Genomic DNA, 21,805 nt, shown 5'->3' on the forward strand with positions numbered 1-21,805 from the left:
AACCCATGTTGGCTTCTTGCCACTTCACATTTATTCACTGGACCAGTGCATGACTGCTCTTCTCATCCCACACAGTTGGGTCAGAGCCTTCACTGGTTAATATTTATAAAAAATACTTTGAAGATGAAATCCTTGGTGAATAGAGGAAACCCTGGAGTTGGATAGAACAGAGAGTTTTGGGGTCTGGGCCTCCTCTCAGAACTGCCACTACCGCACAATGTGATCTTTGACAGATTTGTTGTAGCTGAGTGGCTGTACTTTCCTTTGGGTGAAATAGTAAAAGCCAAATAAAGAGACTATAACATCTGATGGGGTTTTTCCCAGCTCCAATACTGAATGCCTGAGTTGCTTTAGAAGAGAAGTGTTGGCTGTTTTGTCTCTCTGGCCTTTAGTACCTCCTCCCCCCCTTCCCCACGCACACACCATACTTTGAAGATGGTTCTTAGCAGGGAAGTAATTCATATTATTAAGCGAAGTATGCTCAGCAATACCTTGTCTGTGGGCTGGCATTTAATCTTTGTCTACACACAGAAACTGGTTTGACTGAAACCTGAAAAAAACAGACACAGGTCAAAAATAATAATCACAGTAGTTTTACACATACCTTTGGTTTCTATGGCTAGATAACTGATTTAACTGATTTTGTTAGCATTTTCTATCCTGTTATTCTGGTGCTGTGAAGGCCCTAGCTAGAACTGGGAGTTGTGGGGAAATGAAGAAGTTGATTCTGAGCTTATTTCCCCCAAAGCTTCTGAGGGGACTTCACCCTCTCCCCTGAAAGGAAGGAGAAAGGAGTCTACGCTTTTAATTCCATGTAAGGTATAACTGTGGACTACTCAGAATGTCCCTCTTTGTAATAGTACCCTGACAGCAGGGAGCTGAAGCAGTGTAAGCCAGATTGGGCTCTGCTTGGGGCTCCAGCCTCAGCCCAAGCCTTGGACTGGAAATATCTCCACTCAATCCTATGGTTTGTCTCACCTCCCTGACCTGCCTCCTGGGTGAACTATAGGCCAGGTTAAACCAGGCCACCTCAATACTTGTGTCATGGGGCAAAGGTGAGGAAGGTTTGCCTCTTTAGCTCCTGGCTTTTTAGCTATGTCTGGCTACCTACATACTGTTGAAAATCAGCTGCTAACCTTACCTTAACCAAAACCAGTTGATGCTCTTAAAATAATCTGATTTCAGAAGCTCCTCGGGCATGGCTTAATGTCCTGTATTGCCTTTGGCCCTTGGCTCTGGGGCATTGGAAAGCTGAATTGATTTCAGAGTCATGGGAACCTAGATAGGCTACTAAATGCTTCTAACTGGCTAACTCTCAGTCCAGTTCAACATGTACTTATGGAGCCAATTGCTCTGTGCCAGGCCAGTACCAAGAACTAAGGGTACAAAGTGGACTGAGGCCTAGTCCTTGCCCTTCAGGAGTTCATAGCCTGTTTACAAAGCCAGAGGAGTAAACAGATGATTTCAATATAATGTGATTAATGACAGGCAAGAGATGAGAACTTGATGTCTTGAAGGCACTGAGGAGAAGCACCCAACCCAGGCTAGAGGCATCAGGGAAGACTTCTTCCTGTAAGAGAGTTCAACAGGTATGGTTCAAAGGAGTTAGTGAGAAAAAAGTGAGAAATAAACATCAAAAAATGAACAACAATAGCAATGGCAAAGGAGTGTCTAACAACACTCTATGCTCAGGGAACTATGAAAAGTCAAGAAAATTAAAATTTAAAGTACAAGGTTTGGAGTGGTAAGAAACGAGAGTAGAGAGGGAGATGGATGGAGAAGAAGTCATGGGAGTCTTGGATATCACTTTAAGGAGCTTAGCTTATCTAAAGGCAATGGGGAGTCAGTAAGGAGTTTTAAGCAGGGAAGATCTGTCAATTAAAATATCACTTGGAGTGCAGTGAATGTATGAATGAATAAACATGTCTATGTCACAACTTTACCTGAAAATGTGCAATGATTTCCAAGGAGCCTACAGAATAAAGCCAGAATTCATTTGCTTGGTTCTCCTCAGGCTTCTCTAACCTAAATTTCTATTCTCAACTCACTCTTTTCTAGCCACATAAAATTTACACTTCTTATTCATTTAGAGCTCATGCTATTCCTTATTGCTAATTTGTTCCTTTATGCTTCCCTTCTCTGGTGAATTCATAATAATTATTTGAAAATAAGGGCAATTATTTTCTCTGAGAAGTCTTCCCTGACCTCTGTTTACTCTATTCCTCCTCTGTCTTCCCATAGGACCCTGCTCATGCTTTATAGCTTTTATCACAAAGTGTTGTAACATCTCTGTTTCCCTGAGTATTCCCCACTTGGCATGAGCTGCTTGAAAACAAAGAAGATGCCTTATTTATTTCTACTTTCTCAGCACTTTACGTAGTCAGTACTCAATAAATGTTGGTTGAAAGAATCTAAAGATCAACAGGTTAAAACAGAAGGTCAGAAACAGAACATTCTAATCATTCTGGCACTGTAGGAGGTTAATTGTGGAGTGTAGCAGAAAAAGCACCAATCACCGAGGTGTAGGGTGTGAGACAGGACTTGAGATTTCACTCCATGTCCTGATGTTGACTTACTGTAGTCATCTTTTCCTATGACTGTACTGCAGTAGTACCAAGCTATGTATTAGTCCAACTGATCTCCTAAAATGTTACCAATCTCTCTCTCAATCCAGATCTAATTCTCTAGGATAATATTATTCATATTATCCACATTCCTATATCTTAGAGGCCTGCAGAGGCTACGGCAATGGGATATATAAAGCACTTGGGTTGAGAAGAAAAAAAATGTTAAGTCCTATGATAGAGAAATACTGGGAAAGGTATCTAAGAGATACTTTAGAACATCTCATAATGGAAACAGCTTTCTCTCCCTTCCTTTCTCTCATATCTAAAGAATGGGGCACAGTGGCATTTAGAGTTGTGTTGAGTTGACTTTGCCTAGTTGCAGTAGCCCATGAAAGCCCATACAAAAGATTCCACAAAGTGAGCCTTGTAAGTTAAATTCCATAGGGTACATACTCATTCATTTGCAGCTTTTTTACATCAAGAGATCTGCTGTCTGATATTCTCCAATCTAAAAAAGATAGTGTTTTCCTGGATTTGGTTGTGAAACCAAAGCCACAGTAACACAAGCCAGGTAAGGAGAAAAAAAGGAATTAAACATATTAACAGGACCTTTCCTAGCTGCCTGGCAGTAAAGGGGAAAAGCTTAACAACATCTACAAAATGATGGCTAATAGGATGTGTCAGTATTTAATTTGCATAGTTTTCATTTAATGTGAAAACAAAGCCCAGGCGCTTTTCTGACTCCTTTATCACTACTTCCAAACTTCTATAACCCTGGCCCATTTGTCTTCCCAACGTTGAACAATGTTGGTTTGGCGGGCCCCAGAGAAGTGAGTGTCAGGGTTCCAGGACACAGTGTGAAGATAAATAATAATGACAATTTAAAATGATAGCATTTGCATAGTGCTTTACTGTTATAATACTTTTTTGCATAAATCATCTTGATTCTTATAATAACTATGCTCTATTGAGCCTTAGGGCTTTTGCACATGTGCTTCTCTTTGGACAGTCCTTCCCACCTATCTTTGCCTAGTTCTACGAATGCTTCAGGTCTCAACTCAATGATTACTTTATCAAGGTAACCTTCCTTGACTTCACAGTCTATGTCAAGTCTCTCTGTTACACACTCATGGCACTGGTACCTTTCTTTGTTTGTCTTATCATAATTGCAATTTTACATGAGTGGGCATGAGCATTTAATTATGACAGCTCTATAATATAAAGTTGTTGTTGAGAAGTGGCTGCCTAGCCAGAGACTATATTTATTCAGCCCTCCTAACATCTTGGGGAAGGAAAAGGTGCATACGACCAGTTCTTACTAATGCAATACAAACAGAAGTATGTCATTTCTGGGCCACAGTATTTAAAAAGCAGGTGTGCCTTCTTTATCTTCTCTTTGTACTTCTCCTGCCTAGATACAGAGGCTTCTGAGGCCCTAGAGCAGTGGTTTTCAAACTTGACTGCGATGTTAGAATCACCCAGAAACTTTAAAAAATTCTGATACCTCTACTGCATGTCAAGCCAATTAAATCTCTGTATGTGGACACCCAGGCATTAGTAATTTTTAAGCTCCCTAGGATATTCTAATGGGTAGTCAAAGTTGAGAAAAACTGCCTAGGCATGGCTTCTGGATCCCTAAAACACTGTGTGGAGAAATGTTGTCTGTTGAGCAGGAATATCTGTATTGGGCTGTCATGTGAGCAAGAAATAAGCTTACGTTAAGCCACAGAAATTTGGGGGGTTGGTTTGTCATATCAGATATTTTACCATAACTAACATACTCCCCATTTTATCTCTAGTGCCTAGAACAGAGCCAGATACATATTAGGTGCATAGTTACTATTTATTGAAGAATGGTATTATCTTTCTCACCTTTATAAATGAAGCTCAAAGTGGTTAAATAACTTACCCAAGTTTGTACGGCTAGAAAGCAGAAGTTTGAATTTTAGCCCAGGTCTCCTTGATTACAAAATAGGTATTCTTCCTACTATATTATAATGTTCCATTTTGCAGATGAGGAAACCATAAGTTTTCAGAAACAGAGGCACTAACTTTAGTATCCTTTATAGGTGACAATTAGTGGGGTGTGATGGCCTCAGGATTCTGGCAGCTAATGTTGGGGCTATTAGCACCTAATTAGTGGTAAATAAAGGAACAGAAAGACACTGATGGGAGTTGGTAGAAATTGGTAGGTGTTAAGACCCTTATCTGGATCTTAGGTTGCCTGTTTCAAGATCAAGCCTGAAACCTCAAACTTTTGACAACTAAGACCCTTTTTCATGAGACCAAAAAAACAATGATTAGAATATAGTATTTTGTGGTAGAAAAACAAAGACCTTGGCCCTGGGCCAAATTAAGATCTGATTAAATGGTCTCATTGACTCCATTTTTCCTGTATCTTCCAACTTTGCCTACTGTATCTTTCTAAAGACCACCTGCATCATATCACCCTACAGCTCAAAAATATGTAATGGCTTCCTGTCCTTTCCCATATCAATTCCACATCATTCTGCCCAAATCACTAAAGACCCAAGACCCTCCATTGCCTGTCCCTGTCATATCCAGCCAACTTTCTTTCTCAGCCCTCCTCTACACCTCTTTTTCTTTAGCCAGAGTGCCCTCTTCACACTTGGTACCACATCCATATCAACTTCAGCATTCCTTCAAACCTTTCTTTATGTTGAAGCCTGCTCTCCACCCCACTCTGCTCATGTCCCACAACTCCATGAAGTCATTTTATACTACTCTGAACCATCTAGTATTTACCTAGTTGCTATATTTTGTGTATTGGTTTCATCTCCCTGAAAGAGTTTGTCAGCAACTTGGTTGGCAGGACCCCATACCAAGCCTTCTTCATTTATGTAATTGTGATCACTGATTATTTTCTTTACAAAGGTAGTTGACAAGGCACTCTTGAATGCACGATCCCATCTGACAGTCACACTCACCCTGTGAAATACATATTGATTCCCTATTTAACAAAATATTTATTGAGAATCTGCTACCTGCCAGGCACTGTGCAGGGAAGTTATTTCTAGCCTCTTTTTATAGATAAGGAAACTGAAAATTTTGGTAAAGAGACTTAGATAAATTCACACAGCTGAAAAATGACAGATCTAGAGCGCTAACTCATGTTTATCATTCTACATCCAAGGTTTTCTCTATTACATGTTAGATCTCCCATAGAGTAAGCATTCAATATATCTTAACTGAAATAAAGTAAATTTTACTTTTATACATTTGGGAGAATTCATTGTATATTATTGTGAGCGTTAGTAATTTGATCAAGAAATATTTATTGGGCACCAATTGTTTGCTGGGTGGGAAGGATGTATACATAAAGATTAATAGCACTGGTTATGCTCTGTTAAGTTCCAACTGAATGGCAGAAGTTTCCCAGACCTTATGAAAAGGACAAGAACACTGTGAGTTAGTGCCCCTGGAAGGCTTCAAAGGAAATGTGAGCTTTGAACTGAGCCTTGGAAGATAAGTAAGACTTTGATAGAGAAAGGTGAGAGTATCAGGGAATTTCAAGGAGAGGAAAAAATTTGAGCAAAAGCTTCCCAAGGTGTTGCAAAACCAGGTCGGGCATGGCTGGTTTGTACCAACAGTAAGAAACAAACTTCTGCAGCTTTCTCTACCTGTGACTTGCGCGAGTGGAATCCTGTTGGACATAATTCATTTTCCATGTGGATAGGAATTATCAAAGCAAAAACTGCACTGGACAGAGTTATAGAGCGGTGTGGATGAGAGGCTCATGGTACTCCAGCCAGGCATCAGGGCTGTGCCTCTGAGGTGGAAGAGCCAACTTCAGGACACTGGTCCACAAGAGACCTCCCAGCTTCACGTAATACCAAACGGCGAAAATCTCTCAGAGATCTCCATCTCAACATCAAGACCCAGCTTCACTCAACGACCAGCAAGCTACAGTGCTGGACACCCTATGCCAAACAACTAGCAAGAAAGGAACAGAGCCCCATCCATTAGCAGAGAGGCTGCCTAAAATCATAATAAGGCCACAGACACCCCAAAACACACCACCAGATGTGGACGTGCCCACCAGAAAGACAAGATCCAGCCTCATCCACCAGAACACAGGCACTAGTCCCCTCCACCAGGAAGCCTACACAACCCACTGAAACAACCTTAGCCAATGGGGACAGATACCAAAAACAACAGGAACTACAAATCTGCAGCCTGTGTAAAGGAGACCCCAAACACAGTAAGATAAGCAAAATGAGAAGACAGAAAAACACACAGCAGATGAAGGAGAAGGGTCAAAACACACCAGACCTAACAAATGAAGAGGAAATATGTAGTCTACATAAAAAAGAATTCAGAATAATGATAGTAAAGATGATCCAAAATCTTGGAAATAGAATAGACAAAATGCAAGAAACATTTAACAAGGACGTAGAAGAACTAAAGAGGAACTAAGTAACGATGAAAAACACAATAAAAAAATTAAAAATACTCTAGACAGGATCAATAGCAGAATAACTGAGGCAGAAGAACGGATAAGTGACCTGGAAGATAAAAAGGTGGAAATAACTACTGCAGAGCAGAATAAAGCAAAAAGAATGAAAGAACTGAGGACAGTCTCAGAGACCTCTGGGACAACATTAAACAGAACAACATTCGAATTATAGGGATCCCAGAAGGAGAAGAGAAAAAGAAAGGGACTGAGAAAATATTTGAAGAGATTATAGTTGAAAACTTCCCTAATATGGGAAAGGAAATAGTTAATCAAGTCCTAGAAGCACAGACGGTCCCATAGAGGTTAAATCCAAGGAGAAACACGCCAAGACACATATTAATCAAACTATCAACAATTAAATATAAAGAAAACATATTAAAAGCAGCAAGGGAAAAACAACAAATAACACACAAGGGAATCCCCATAAGTTTAACATCTGATCTTTCAGCAGAAACTCTGCAAGCCAGAAGGGAGTGGCAGGATATACTTAAAGTGATGAAGGAGAAAAACCTACAACCAAGATTACTCTACCCAGCAAGGATCTCATTCAGATTTGATGGAGAAATTAAAACCTTTACAGACAAGCAAAAGCTGAGAGAGTTCAGCACCACCAAACCAGCTTTACAACAAATGCTAAAGGAACTTCTCTAGGCAAGAAACACAAGAGAAGGAAAACACCTACAATAACAAACCCAAAACAATTAAGAAAATGGGAATAGGAACATACATATTGATAATTACCTTAAATGTAAATGGATTAAATGCTCCCACCAAAAGACACAGACTGGCTGAATGGATAGAAAACAAGACCCATATATATGCTGTCTACAAGAGACCCACCCTAGACCTAGAGACACATACAAACTGAAAGTGAGGGGATGGAAAAAGATATTCCATGCAAATGGAAATCAAAAGAAAGCTGGAGTAGCAATTCTCATATCAGACAAAATAGACTTTAAAATAAAGACTATTACAAGAGACAAGGAAGGACACTATATAATGATCAAGGGATCGATCCAGGAAGAAGACATAACAATTGTAAATATTTATGCACCCAACATAGGAGAACCTCAGTACATAAGGCAAATACTAACAGCCATAAAAGGGGAAATTGACAGCAACACAATCATAGTAGGGGACTTTAACACCCCACTTTCACCAATGGACAGATCATCCAAAATGAAAATAAATAAGGAAACACAAGCTTTAAATGATATATTAAACAAGATGGACTTAATTAATATTTATAGGACATTCCACCCAAAAACAACAGAATACACATTTTTCTCAAGTGCTCATGGAACATTCTCTAGGATAGATCATATCTTGGGTCACAAATCAAGCCTTGGTAAATTTAAGAAAATTGAAATCGCATCAAGTATCTTTTCCGACCACAACACTATGAGACTAGATATCAATTACAGGAAAAGATCTGTAAAAAATACAAACACATGGAGGCTACACAATACACTACTTAATAGCGAAGTGATCACTGAGGAAATCAAAAAACACCTAGAAACAAATGACAATGGAGATACGACGACCCAAAGCCTATGGGATGCAGCAAAAGCAGTTCTAAGAGGGAAGTTTATAGCAATACAAGCCTACCTCAAGAAACAGAAAACATCTCGAATAAACAACCTAACCTTGCACCTAAAGCAATGAGAGAAAGAAGAACAAAAAAACACCAAAGCTAGCAGAAGGAAAGAAATCATAAAGATCAGATCAGAAATAAATGAAAAAGAAATGAAGGAAACAATAGCAAAAATCAATGAAACTAAAAGCTGGTTCTTCGAGAAGATAAACAAAATTGATAAACCATTAGCCAGACTCATCAAGAGAAAAAGGGAGAAGACTCAAGTCAATAGAATTAGAAATGAAAAAGGAGAATTAAGCACTGATACTGCAGAAATACAAACGAGCATGAGAGATTACTACGAGCAACTCTTTGCCAATAAAATGGACAACCTGGAAGAAATGGACAGATTCTTAGAAATGCACAACCTGCCGAGATTGAACCAGGAAGAAATAGAAAATATGAACAGACCAATCACAAGCACTGAAATTGAAACTGTGATTAACAATCTTCCAACAAACAAAAGCCCACGACCAGATGGCTTCACAGGCGAATTCTATCAGACATTTAGAGAAGAGCTAACACCTATCCTTCTCAAACTCTTCCAAAATATTGCAGAGGGAGGAACACTCCCAAACTCATTCTACGAGGCCACCATCACCCTGATACCAAAACCAGACAAAGATGTTACCAAGAAAGAAAACTACAGGCCAATATCACTGATGAACATAGATGCAAAAATCCTCAACAAAATACAAGCAAACAGAGTCCAACAGCACATTAAAAGGAGTATACACCATGATCAAGTGGGGTTTATCCCAGGAATGCAAGGATTCTTCAATATATGCAAATCAATCAATGTTATACATCATATTAACAAATTGAAGGAGAAAAACCATATGAGCATCTCAATAGATGCAGAGAAAGCTTTTGACAAAATTCAACACCAATTTATGATAGAAGCCCTGCAGAAAGTAGGCATAGAGGGAACTTTTCTCAACATAATAAAGGCCATATATGACAAACCAACATCCAACATTGTCCTCAATGGTGAAAAACTGAAACCATTTCCACTAAGATCAGGAACAAGACAAGGTTGCCCACTCCCACCCCTATTATTCAACATAGTTTTGGAAGTGTTAGCCACAGCATTCAGAGAAGAAAAAGAAATGAAAGGAATCCAAATCAGAAAAGAAGAAGTAAAGCTGTCACTGTTTGTAGATGACATGATACTATACATAGAGAATCCTAAAGATGCTATCAGAAAGCTACTAGAGCTAATCAATGAATTTGGTAAAGTAGCAGGATACAAAATTAATGCACAGAAATCTCTTGCATTCCTATACACTAATGACAAAAAATCTGAAAGTGAAATTAAGAAAACACTCCCGGGACTTCCATGGTGGTGCAGTGGCTGAGACTCTGCCTGCCAGTACAGGGGACACGGGTTCGAGCCCTGGCCTGGGAAGATCCCTCATGCCGCGGAGCAAAAGGGCCCGTGAGACACAATTACTGAGCCTGCGTGTCTGGAGCCTGTGCTCCACAACAAGAGCCCACGATTGTGAGAGGCCCGTGCACCGTGATGAAGAGTGGCCCCCACTTGCCACAACTAGAGAAAGCCCTCGCACATAAACGAAGACCCAACACAGCCATAAATTAATTAATTAATTAATTAATTAATTAATTAATTAAAAAAAAACTTAACTAGCAAAAAAAAAAAAAAAGAAAGAAAACACTCCCGTTTACCATTGCAACAAAAAGAATAAAATATCTAGGAATAAACCTACCTAAGGAGAAAAAAGACCTGTATGCAGAAAAGTATAAGACACTGATGAAAGAAAATAAAGATGATACCAACAGATGGAGAGATATACCATGTTCTTGGATTGGAAGAATCAACATTGTGAAAATGACTCTACTACCCAAACCAATCTACAGATTCAATGCAATCCCTATCAAACTACCACTGGCATTTACCACAGAACTAGAACAAAAAATTTCACAATTTGTATGGAAACACAAAAGACCCCGAATAACCAAAACAATCTTGAGAACGAAAAATGGAGCTGGAAGAATCAGGCTCCCTGACTTCAGACTGTATTACAAAGCTACAGTAATCAAGACAGTTTGGTACTGGCACAAAAACAGAAATATAGATCAATGGAACAGTATAGAAAGCACAGAGATAAACCCATGCACATATGGTCACCTTATCTTTGATAAAGGAGGCAAGCATATACAGTGGAGAAAAGACTGCCTCTTCAATAAGTGGTGCTGGGAAAATTGGACAGGTACATGTAAAAGTATGAAATTAGAACACTCCCTAACACCATACACAAAAATAAACTCAAAATGGATTAAAGACCTAAGTGTAAGGCCATGCACTATCAAACCCTTCGAGGAAAACATAGGAAGAACACTGTATGACATAAATCACAGCAAGATCCTTTTGACCCGGCTCCTAGAGAAATGGAAATAAAAACACAAATAAACAAATGCGACCTAATGAAACTTAAAAGCTTTTGCACAGCAAAGGAAACCATAAACAAGACCAAAAGACAACCCTCAGAATGGGAGAAAATATTTGCAAATGAAGCAACTGACAAAGGATTAATCTCCAAGATTTACAAGCAGCTCATGCAGGTCAATAACAAAAAAACAAACAACCCAATCCAAAAATGGGCAGAAGACCTAAATAGACATTTCTCCAAAGAACATATACAGATAGCCAACAGACACATGAAAGAATGCTCAACATCATTAATCATTAGAGAAATGTAAATCAAAACTACAATGAGATATCATCTCACACCGGTCAGAATGGCCATCATCAAAAAATCTACAAACAATAAATGCTGGAGAGGGTGTGGAGAAAAAGGAACCCTCTTGCACTGTTGGTGGGAATGTAAATGGATACAGCCACTATGGAGAACAGTGTGGAGGTTCCTTAAAAAACTAAAAATAGAACTGCCATACGACCCAGCAATCCCACTACTGGACATATACCATGAGAAAACCATAATTCAAAAAAAGCCATGTACCACAATGTTCATTGCAGCTCTATTTACAATAACCAGGACATGGAATCAACCTAAGTGTCCATCATTGGATGAATGGATAAAGAAGATGTGGCACATATATACAATGGAATATTACTCAGCCATAAAAAGAAATGAAATGGAGGTATTTGTAGTGAGGTGGATGGAGTTAGAGTCTGTCATACAGAGTGAAGTAAGTCAGAAAGAGAAAAACAAATACAGTATGCTAACACATATATATATGGAATCTAAGGGGAAAAAAAGGTCATGAAGAACCTAGTGGCAAGACGGGAATAAAGACACAGACCTACTAGAGAATGGACTTGAGGATATGGGGAGGGGGAGGGGTAAGATGTGACAGGGTGAGATAGTGGCATAGACATATATACACTACCAAATGTAAAATAGATAGATAGTGGGAAGCAGCTTCATAGCACAGGGAGATCAGCTCGGTGCTTTGTGACCACCTGGAGGGGTGGCATAGGGAGGGTGGGAGGGAGGGAGATGCAAGAGGGAGGAGATATGGTAACATATGTATATGTATAACTGATTCAGTTTGTTGTAAAGCAGAAACTAACACACCATTGTAAAGCAATTATACTCCAATAAAGATGTTTAAAATAAAAAAAGAAACAAACTTTTGAGCAATATGTGATAAGTAAAAACCTAGCTGGTTTCGAGGATTGAAAGAAGGTGATAAAGAAGTATTAGAGTGGGAGGCCAAAGTCGTGAAATGAGTTACTGAAAGTGGCAGAACTTTACAAACTAAATTACAATGCACATAGAAATGATTTAAAGTATTATTGTTGTTTTTGTTATTGCTATTCGACCGACCGCACAGTAAGTGGTTTGATTTAATCATCACTGACTTTCATCATTGAGTTGTGGCCATTTCTACAAAGCAATAAAAGGCATAACCCTTTCCCAGGAAAGTCAAGTAAAGAAAATATACAAATTGGAAACTTTCTTTTCTCTCACATTGTTTTGAACTTATTAGAAGTTCAGGAGGACCTGAATCAGCAGGTGGATGACTTCAGGCACTGTTAGTCCTTCACACTTAAAGTGAACTTCTTGGAGGAAGTGAGTTATGGGGAAAGTGATTTTTTTTTAAAGATCTTTATTGGAGTATAATTGCTTCACAATACTGTGTTAGTTTCTGTTGTACACCAAAGTGAATCAGCCATATGCATACATATATCCCCATATCCCCTCCCTCTGGAGCCTCCCTCCCATCCTCCCTATCCTACCCCTCTAGGTCATCACAAAACACCAACCTGATCTCCCTGTGCTATGCTGCTGCTTCCCACTAGCTAACTGTTTTACATTCAGTAGCATATATATGTCGATGCTACTCTCACTTTGCCACAGCTTCCCCCTCCCACCCCATGTCCTCAAGTACGTTCTCTATGTCTACATCTTTATTCCTGCCCTGCAACTAGTTTCATCAGTACCATTTTTTTTTTAGATTCCATATATATGCGTTAGCACACAGTATTTGTTTTTCTCTTTCTGACTTACTTCACTCTGTATGACAGACTCTAGGTCCATCCACCTCACTACAAATAACTCCATTTTGTTTCTTTTTATGGCTGAGTAATATTCCATTGTATATATTTCCACATCTTCTTTATCCATTCATCTGTCAATGGACATTTAGGTTGGTTCCATGTCCTGGCTATTGTAAATAGTGTTGTAATGAACATTGTGGTACATGTCTCTTTATTAAGGAAAAATAAAGTTTAGCAAAATGAGCCAGCAACACTAATTATCATCTTTCACTTTGCCTAGCACTTTGATCTTTTCAGCGATATCTGTGGACTCATCTTCATCTCACTCTGACTCTGAGAGATGATGAGAACTAATATTACAGTTCTATAGAGGCAGTCTTGAAGGCTGTGGACCTAAGACTTGTAGGTTTAAATCCTGGCTCTGTCACTTCCTAGCCATGAAAACTTATACCTCTCTGAGGCTCAGAGAGAAAGAATAATCCCTACTTTTCAGAATTCTCATGAGGATTAAATAAAATATGTTTCTATAAAGTCTGGAATGTTCCTCAAATATCAGTTCTTCTTTGGTTCTCTGGCATTATACAGCATACTTTTGAAAGTCAGAGAATATATAGACCCAAGTGAAGGGAAATTCATTCAACATATTGCAATTGAGGTCCTCTTAAGTGTCAGGCTCAGTGCTAGGGGCTAGAGAAAGAACAGTGAACAAAGCAAACAAGACCTTTATTTTTATAGAGTGTACAGGCCAAGCCTTTTTGACATATAGTAACTGTGTACCTGTAATATTTAATTCCACTAGCCTCAGTTTGCTCAAAGAATGATAGTCATTGCCCAACATACTTTATTCGGAAGTTGTGAGAATCAGATTATATAATCCATACGGAAACATTCTTGTGAACTGTAAATTATTGTACTAATGAAATTATTAGTAGCTGTGTTCCTATTTTATAGCAAGAGGGGCTAAAAACATAAGTTGGTAGCTGTAGGTATCAGAGAACACATTGTCACAGAATCCTGACCAGCAGTCAGGCCAGAATAGAATGAGGTGCTACTTATGGGTACCATAGCACATATTATCATAGAATCCTGATCAAGAGCCTGACCAGATGGAGTGAATATGAGAATGTCATCAATATTAAGGGCCAGCTGCTGGAGGTACCCAGGCAATTTGTACAGCCAGGGAGGTCTGGCTGTCTATAATAGTGAAGGAGAAAGACTTTGTCTTGGGCCTCTAGCCATTCTTCTTAGGCTCAAATTCCTACCTTCCCTGTCAGGAAGTCCATATTCCCATTGGCTTCCCAAATTTTCCCCTTCTCCCTCCTGTAAGTGAATATGCTCTAGGGAAATGATCTGGTCAATGCATTCATATCAATGTGTCATTGACTGAAAAGACCTCATGGATGACCACTCCCAAGGAAAGGGACATTGAATTGGGGGCTAAGCCTTAAGGTAAAGAAATAGAACACTAATTGGTAGAATTCTGGGGAGTATCAATAAAGCTCAGGTTCCTCTGAAACCAGGTGGATAGGAGACTTAACAATAATGGAACCAGAAAATGTAAGCACTAAAAGATTTCTCAAAGTATGTTCACTGGAACACTAGTCATTCATCTATTCTTCTAGAAAAGAAGAGAATGGAGAATTGATGGCCAATAGCCCTGGAAATTCTCAAAGCATAGATCTTTTAGGAACCATTGTTAGGATTGAGGGAGATCTGTTGGCACATGCAGAGAAACCCATCTCTAAATCTCACTAGTAAGGTACTCAGGCTGCATTAGTTGGCAAAAATATATATTATTTGCTTCTGTAGAAAAATCTACTCATTTGATTGTCTTCCCAGAAAACCCCTTTGAAGGAAACTGTCACTTTTTCCAGAAGGAATACCCCCATTCACATGTTACTGAGCGCTACTGTGCACTTACACTGTGATCCCTCTCCCTGGTAACAATTAACTGGCCAAAGGATGGGCATGTAACCCAAGTTTTTACAATGAGTCTTTATCTTGGCTTTTGGACCTGGAGATTCAAGTCCAGTTTGGCTCCTAACTTTAATTGTACAGATGTTATCAGTAGCCATTTTCTCCAGTGTGGACTTAGAATGGAGAAAGTGGTCTGTAGAGAGAGGAAGAGGAGACATGCCAAAAGAAGCAGAGACAATAAGAGGGAAAGAGACCTGACAGCACTGGGTCCCTTGTTCTAATTGTTTCCGAGGCCTAGCAGAATTCTGATCTGTAAGACATCCCTATAGGCTTAATTACAAACAGTTCTTTATGCTAAGCTATTCAATTTCTCTCTTTCCTTAGTGAGCTTAACTAGGTTTCTATTACTTGCAAACATACATCTGAACTAGTAAAGCCTCCTACTTAACAAAACCAAAAGCTAGTCATTAGTGAGCTTTTATATTCATACAATCCTACCACTGTACAAGTATTTTTTGTTTTGATTTTTATTATGACTTAATCACATATGATTTTTTATGATTTTTATTCTTCAGTTTGTTACTATGGTGTACCACATTGATTGATTTGCGGATATTGAAAAATCCTTGCATCCCTCGGATAAATCCCACTTGATCCCATGATCCTTTTAATGTATTGTTGGATTCGGACTACTAGTATTTTGTTGAGGATTTTGCGTCTATGTTCATCAATAATATTGGCCTATAATTTTCTTTTTTTGTGGTGCCTTTGTCTGGTTTTGGCATCAGGGTGATGGTGGCCTCATAGAATGAGTTTGGGAGTTTTCCTTCCTCTGCAACTTTTTGGAAAAGTTTTAGAAGAACAGGTGTTAGCCCTTCTCTAAATGTTTGATAGAATTCGTCTGTGGATTTTGGTTCAAGAGGGTAGAGTAGAAGGACGTGTGCTCACTCCCTCTTGCAAGAGCACCTAAATCACAAATAACTGTTGAACAATCATTGACAGGAAGACACTGGAACTCACCAAAAAAGATACCCCATATCCAAAGACAAAGGAGAAGCCGCAATGAGATGGTAGGAGGGGCTCAATCACAATAAAGTCAAATCCCATAACGGCTGGGTAGGTGACTCACAAACTGGAGAACAATTATACCACAGAAGTCCACCCACTGGAGTGAAGGTTCTGAGCCCCATGTCAGGCTTCCTAACCTCGGGGTCTGGCAACAGGAGGTGGAATTCCCAGAGAATCAGACTTTGAAGGCTAGCGGGATTTGATTGCAGGATTTTGACAGGACAGGGGGAAACAGAGACTCCACTCTTGGAGGGCACACACAAAGTAGTGTGCACATCAGGATCCAGGGGGAAGGAGCAGAGACCCCATAGGAGACTGAATCAGACCTACATGCTAGTGTTGGAGGGTTTCCTGCAGAGGTGGGGGGGGTGGCTGTGACTCACCAAGGGGACAAGGACACTGGCAGCAGAAGTTCTGGAAAATACTCCTTGGCATGAGCCCCCCTGGAGTCCACCATTAGTACCACCAAAGAGCCTGTAGGCGACAGTGCTGGGTCCCCTCAGGCCAAACAACCAGCAGGGAGGGAACTCAGCTCTGCCCAACAGCAGAAAAGTGGATTAAAGTTTCACTGAGCTCTACCCACCAGAGAAACACCCAGCTCTACCCACCACCAGTCCCTCCCATCAGGAAGCTTGCACAAGCCTCTTAGATAGCCTCATGCACCAGAGGGCAGACAGCAGAAGCAAGAAGAACTACAATCCCGCAGCCTGTGGAATGAAAACCACATTCACAGAAAGATAGACAAAATGAAAAGGTAGAGGACTATGTACCAGATGAAGGAACAAGATAAAACCCCAGAAAAACAACTAAATGAGGTGGAGAACGGCAACCCTCCAGAAAAATAATTCAGAAAAATGATAGTGAAGATGTTCCAGGACCTCAGAAAAGAATGGAGATGAAGACTGAGAAGATGCAAGAAATGTTTAACAAAGACCTAGAAGAACTAAAGAACAAACAACTAGAAGAATTAAAGAACAAACAAACAGAGATGAAAAATAAAACTACTGAAATGAAAAATACACTAGAAGGAATCAATAGCAGAATAACAGAGGCAGAAAACTGATAAGAGACCTGGAAGACAGAAGGGTGGAATTCACTGCCACAGAACAGATAAAGAAAATAAATGAAAAGGAATGAAGATAGCCTAAGAGACCTCTGGGACAACATTAAATGCACCAGCATTTGCATTATAGGGATCCCAGAAGGAGAAGAGAGAGAAAAAGGACACGAGAAAATATTTGAAGAGATTATAGTCAAAAACTCCCCTACGATGGGAAAGGAAATAGTCACCCAAGTCCAGGAAGCACAGAGAGTCCCAGGCAGGAAACCCAAGGAGAAACACGCCAACACAGAGTAATAAAATTGACAAAAATTGAAGAAAAAGAAAAATTATTAAAAGCAACAAGGGACAAATGACAAATAACATACAAGGGAACTCCCATAAGGTTAACAGCTGATTTCTCAGCAGAAAATCTACAAGCCAGAAGAGGGTGGCACAATATATTTAACGTGATGAAAGGGAAGAACCTACAACCAAGATTACTCTACCTGGCAAGGATCTCATTCAGATTTGACAGAGAAATCAAAAGCTTTACAGACAAGCAAAAGTTAAGAGAATTCAGCACCACCAAACCAGCTCTACAACAAATACTCAAGGAACTTCTCTATGTGGGAAACACAAGAGAAGAAAGGACCTACAAAAACAAACCCAAAACAATTAAGAAAATGGTAATAGGAACATACATATCAATAACTACCTTAAATGTGAATGGATTAAATGCTCCAACCAAAAGTCAACGGCTCACTGAATGGATACCAAAACAAGACCCATATATATGCTGTATACAAGAGACCCACTTCAGACCTAGGGACACATACAGACTGCAAGTGAGGGGATGGAAAAAGATATTCCATGCAAATGGAAATCAAAAGAAACCTGGAGTAACTATACTCATATCATATAAAATAAGCTTTAAAATAAAGAATGTTACAAGAGACAAGGAAGGACACTACATAATGATCAAGGGATTGATCAAAGAAGAAGATATAACAAAAGTAAATATTTATGCACCCAACATAGGAGTGCCTCAATACATAAGGCAAATGCTAACAGCCATTTAAGGGGAAACTGACAGTAGCACAATCATAGTAGGGGATTTTAACACCCCACTTACACCAATGGACAGATTATCCAGACCAAAAATTAATAAGGAAACACAAGCTTTAAATGACACAATAGACCAGATAGATTTAATTGATATTTATAGGACATTCCATCCAAAAACAGCAGATTACACTTTCTTCTCAAGTGCACATGGAACATTCTCCAGGATAGATCACATCTTGGGTCACAAATCAAGCCTCAGTAAATTCAAGAAAATTGGAATGATATCAAGCATCTTTTCTGACCACAATGCTATGAGATTAGAAATAAATTACAGAGAAAAAACATAAAAAAACACAAACTCATGGAGGCTAAACAATACGTTACTAAATAACAAAGATATCACTGATGAAATCAAAGTGGAAATCAAAAAATACCTAGAGACAAATGACAATGATTATATGATGATACAAAACCTATGGCATGCAGCAAAAGCAGTTCTAAGAGGGAAGTTTATAGCAATACAATCCTCCCTCAAGAAACAAGAAAAATCTCAAATAAACAATCTAACCTTACACCTAAAGGAATTAGAGAAAGAAGAACAAACAAAACCCAAAGTTAGTAGAAGGAAAGAAACCATAAAGATCAGAGCAGAAATAAATGAAATAGAAAGAAAACAATAGCAAAGATCAATAAAACTAAAAGCTGGTTCTTTGAGAAGATAAACAAAATTGATAAACCTTTAGCCAGACTCATCAAGAAAAAGAGGCAGAGGACTCAATTCAATAAAATTAGAAACGAAAAAGGAGAAGTTACAACTGACACCACAGAAATACAAAGCATCATTAGAGACTACTACAAGCAACTCTATGCCAATAAAATGGACAAACTGGACGAAATGGAAAAATTCTTAAAAAGGTATAACCTTCCAAGGCTGAACCAGGAAAAAATAGAAAATATGAACAGATCAACCACAAGTAATGAAATTGAAACTGTGATTAAAAATCTTCCAACAAACAAAAGTCCAGGACCAGATGGCTTCACAGGTGAATTCTACCAAACGTTTAGAGAAGAGCTAACACCCATCCTTCTCAAACTCTTCCAAAAAATTGTAGACTAAGGAATACTCATAAACTCATTCTATGAGGCCACCATCACCCTAATACCAAAACCAGACAAAGATACTACAAAAAATTACAGACCAATATCACTGATGAATAGAGATGCAAAAATCCTCAGTAAAATACTAGCAAACAGAATTCAAGAACACATTAAAAGGATCATACACCATGATCAAGTGGGATTGATCCCAGGAATGCAAGGATTCTTCAATATCTGCAAATCAATCAATGTAATACACCATATTAACAAATTGAAGAATAAAAACCATATGATCATCTCAATAGATGCAGAAAAATCTTTTGACAAAATTCAACAAAGACTTATGACAAAAACTCTCCAGAAAGTGGGCATAGAGGGAACCTACCTCAACATAATAAAGGCCATATACGACAAACCCACAGCAAACATTATTCTCAGTGGTGAAAAACTGAAAGCATTTCCTCTAAGATCCGGAACAAGACAAGGATGTCCACTCTCACCACTATTACTCAACATAGTTTTGGAAGTCCTTGCCATGGCAATCAGAGAAGAAAAAGAAATAAAACGAATACAAATTGAAAAAGAAGAAGCAAAACTGTCACTGCTTGCAGATGACATGACACTATACATAGAGAATCCTAAAGATGCCACCAGAAAACTACTAGAACTAATCAGTGAATTTGGTTAAGATGCAGGATACAAAATTAATGCACAGAAATCTCTTGCATTCCTGTACACTAACAATGAAAGATCAGAAAGAAAAATTAAGGAAACAATCCCATTCACCATTGCAACAAAAAGAATAAAACACCTAGGAATAAACCTACCTAAGGAGGTAAAAGACCTGTACTCAGAAAACCATAAGACATTGATGAAAGAAATAAAAGATAACACAAAAAGATGGAGAGATATACCATGTTCTTGGATTGGAAGAATCAATATTGTGAAAATGATTATACTACCCAAACCAATCTACAGATTCAATGCAATCCCTATCAAATTACCAATGGCATTTTTTACAGAACTATACCAAAAAATCTTAAAATTTGTATGGAGACACAAAAGACCCCTAATAGCCAAAGCAATCTTGAGGGGAAAAAAATGGAGCTGGAGGAATCAGGCTCCCTGACTTCAGATTATACTACAAAGCTACAGTAATTAAGACAGTATGGTACTGTCACAAAACCAGAAATATAGATCAATGCAACAGGATAGGAAGCCCAGAGGTAAGCTCATGCACCTATCTTTGGTCAACTAATCTATGACAAAGAGGCAAGGATATACAATGGAGAAAAGACAGTCTCTTCAGTAAGTGATGCTGGGAAAACTGGACAGCTCCATTGAAAAGAATGAAAGTAGACAACTTTCTAACACCATACACAAAAATAAACTCAAAATGGATTAAAGACCTACATGTTAGACTGGATACTATAAAACTCTTAGAGGAAATCATAGGAAGAACACTCTTTGACATAAATCACAAGATCCTTTTTGACCGACCTCCTAGAGTAATGAAAATAAAAACAAAAATAAACAAATGGGACCTAATGAAACATAAAAGCTTTTGCACAGCAAAGGAAACCATAAATAAGATGAAGACAACCCTCAGAATGGCAGAAAATATTTGCAAACGAATCAACAGACAAAGGATTAATCTCCAAAGTACATAAACAGCTCATGCAGCTCAATAGTAAAAAAACAAACAACCCAATTAAAAGATGGGCAGAAGACCTAAGTAGACATTTCTCCAAAGAAGACCTACAGATGGCCAAGAAGTACATGAAAAGCTGCTCAACATCACTAATTATTAGAGAAATGCAAATGAAAACTACAATGAGGTATCACCTCACACCAGTTAGAATGGGCATCATCAGAAAATCTACAAACAACAAATGCTGGAGAGGGTGTGGAGAAAAGGGAACCCTCTTGCACTGTTGGTGGGAATGTAAATTGATACAGTCACTATGGAGAACAATATGGAGGTTCCATAAAAAAATTAAAAAAGAATTCCCATATGACCCAGCAATCCCACTACTACACATATACCCAGAGTAAAGCATAATTCAAAAAGACACATGCTCCCCAATTTTCATTGCAGCACTATTTACAATAGCCAGGTCATGGAAACAGCCTAAATGCCCATAAACAGATGAATGGATATACAAGATGTGGTACATATATACAGTGGAATATTACTCGGCCATAAAAAGGAACGAATTTATGTCATTTGTAGAGACATGGATGTAACTAGAGACTGTCATACATAGTGAAGTAATTCAGAAAGAGAAAAACAAATATCGTATATTAATGTATATATGTGGAATCTAGAAAAATGGTACAGAAGAAACGTTTGCAAAGCAGAAATAGAAACACAGATGTAGAGAACAAACGTATGGAAACCAAAAGGGAAAAGCGGGGTGGTGGTGGTGGTGGGATGAATTGGGAGATT

General features: G+C 38.7%; 1 long non-coding RNA gene across 1 annotated transcript in view; it reads left to right on the top strand.

The window, feature by feature from the left end:
* Positions 1-20,448, top strand: part of LOC309651893 — a 535,213-nt gene extending 514,765 nt beyond the window's left edge. Inside the window, exon 2 of the long non-coding RNA XR_014258443.1 lies at positions 10,747-20,448. This is a non-coding gene — a long non-coding RNA (uncharacterized lncRNA). The remainder of the gene's footprint in view (positions 1-10,746) is intronic.
* Positions 20,449-21,805: the final 1,357 nt, after the last annotated feature.

The sequence above is a fragment of the Balaenoptera physalus genome, assembly GCF_965194825.1.
Source record: "Balaenoptera physalus genome assembly, chromosome: X".
NCBI classification, from domain to species: domain Eukaryota; kingdom Metazoa; phylum Chordata; class Mammalia; order Artiodactyla; family Balaenopteridae; genus Balaenoptera; species Balaenoptera physalus.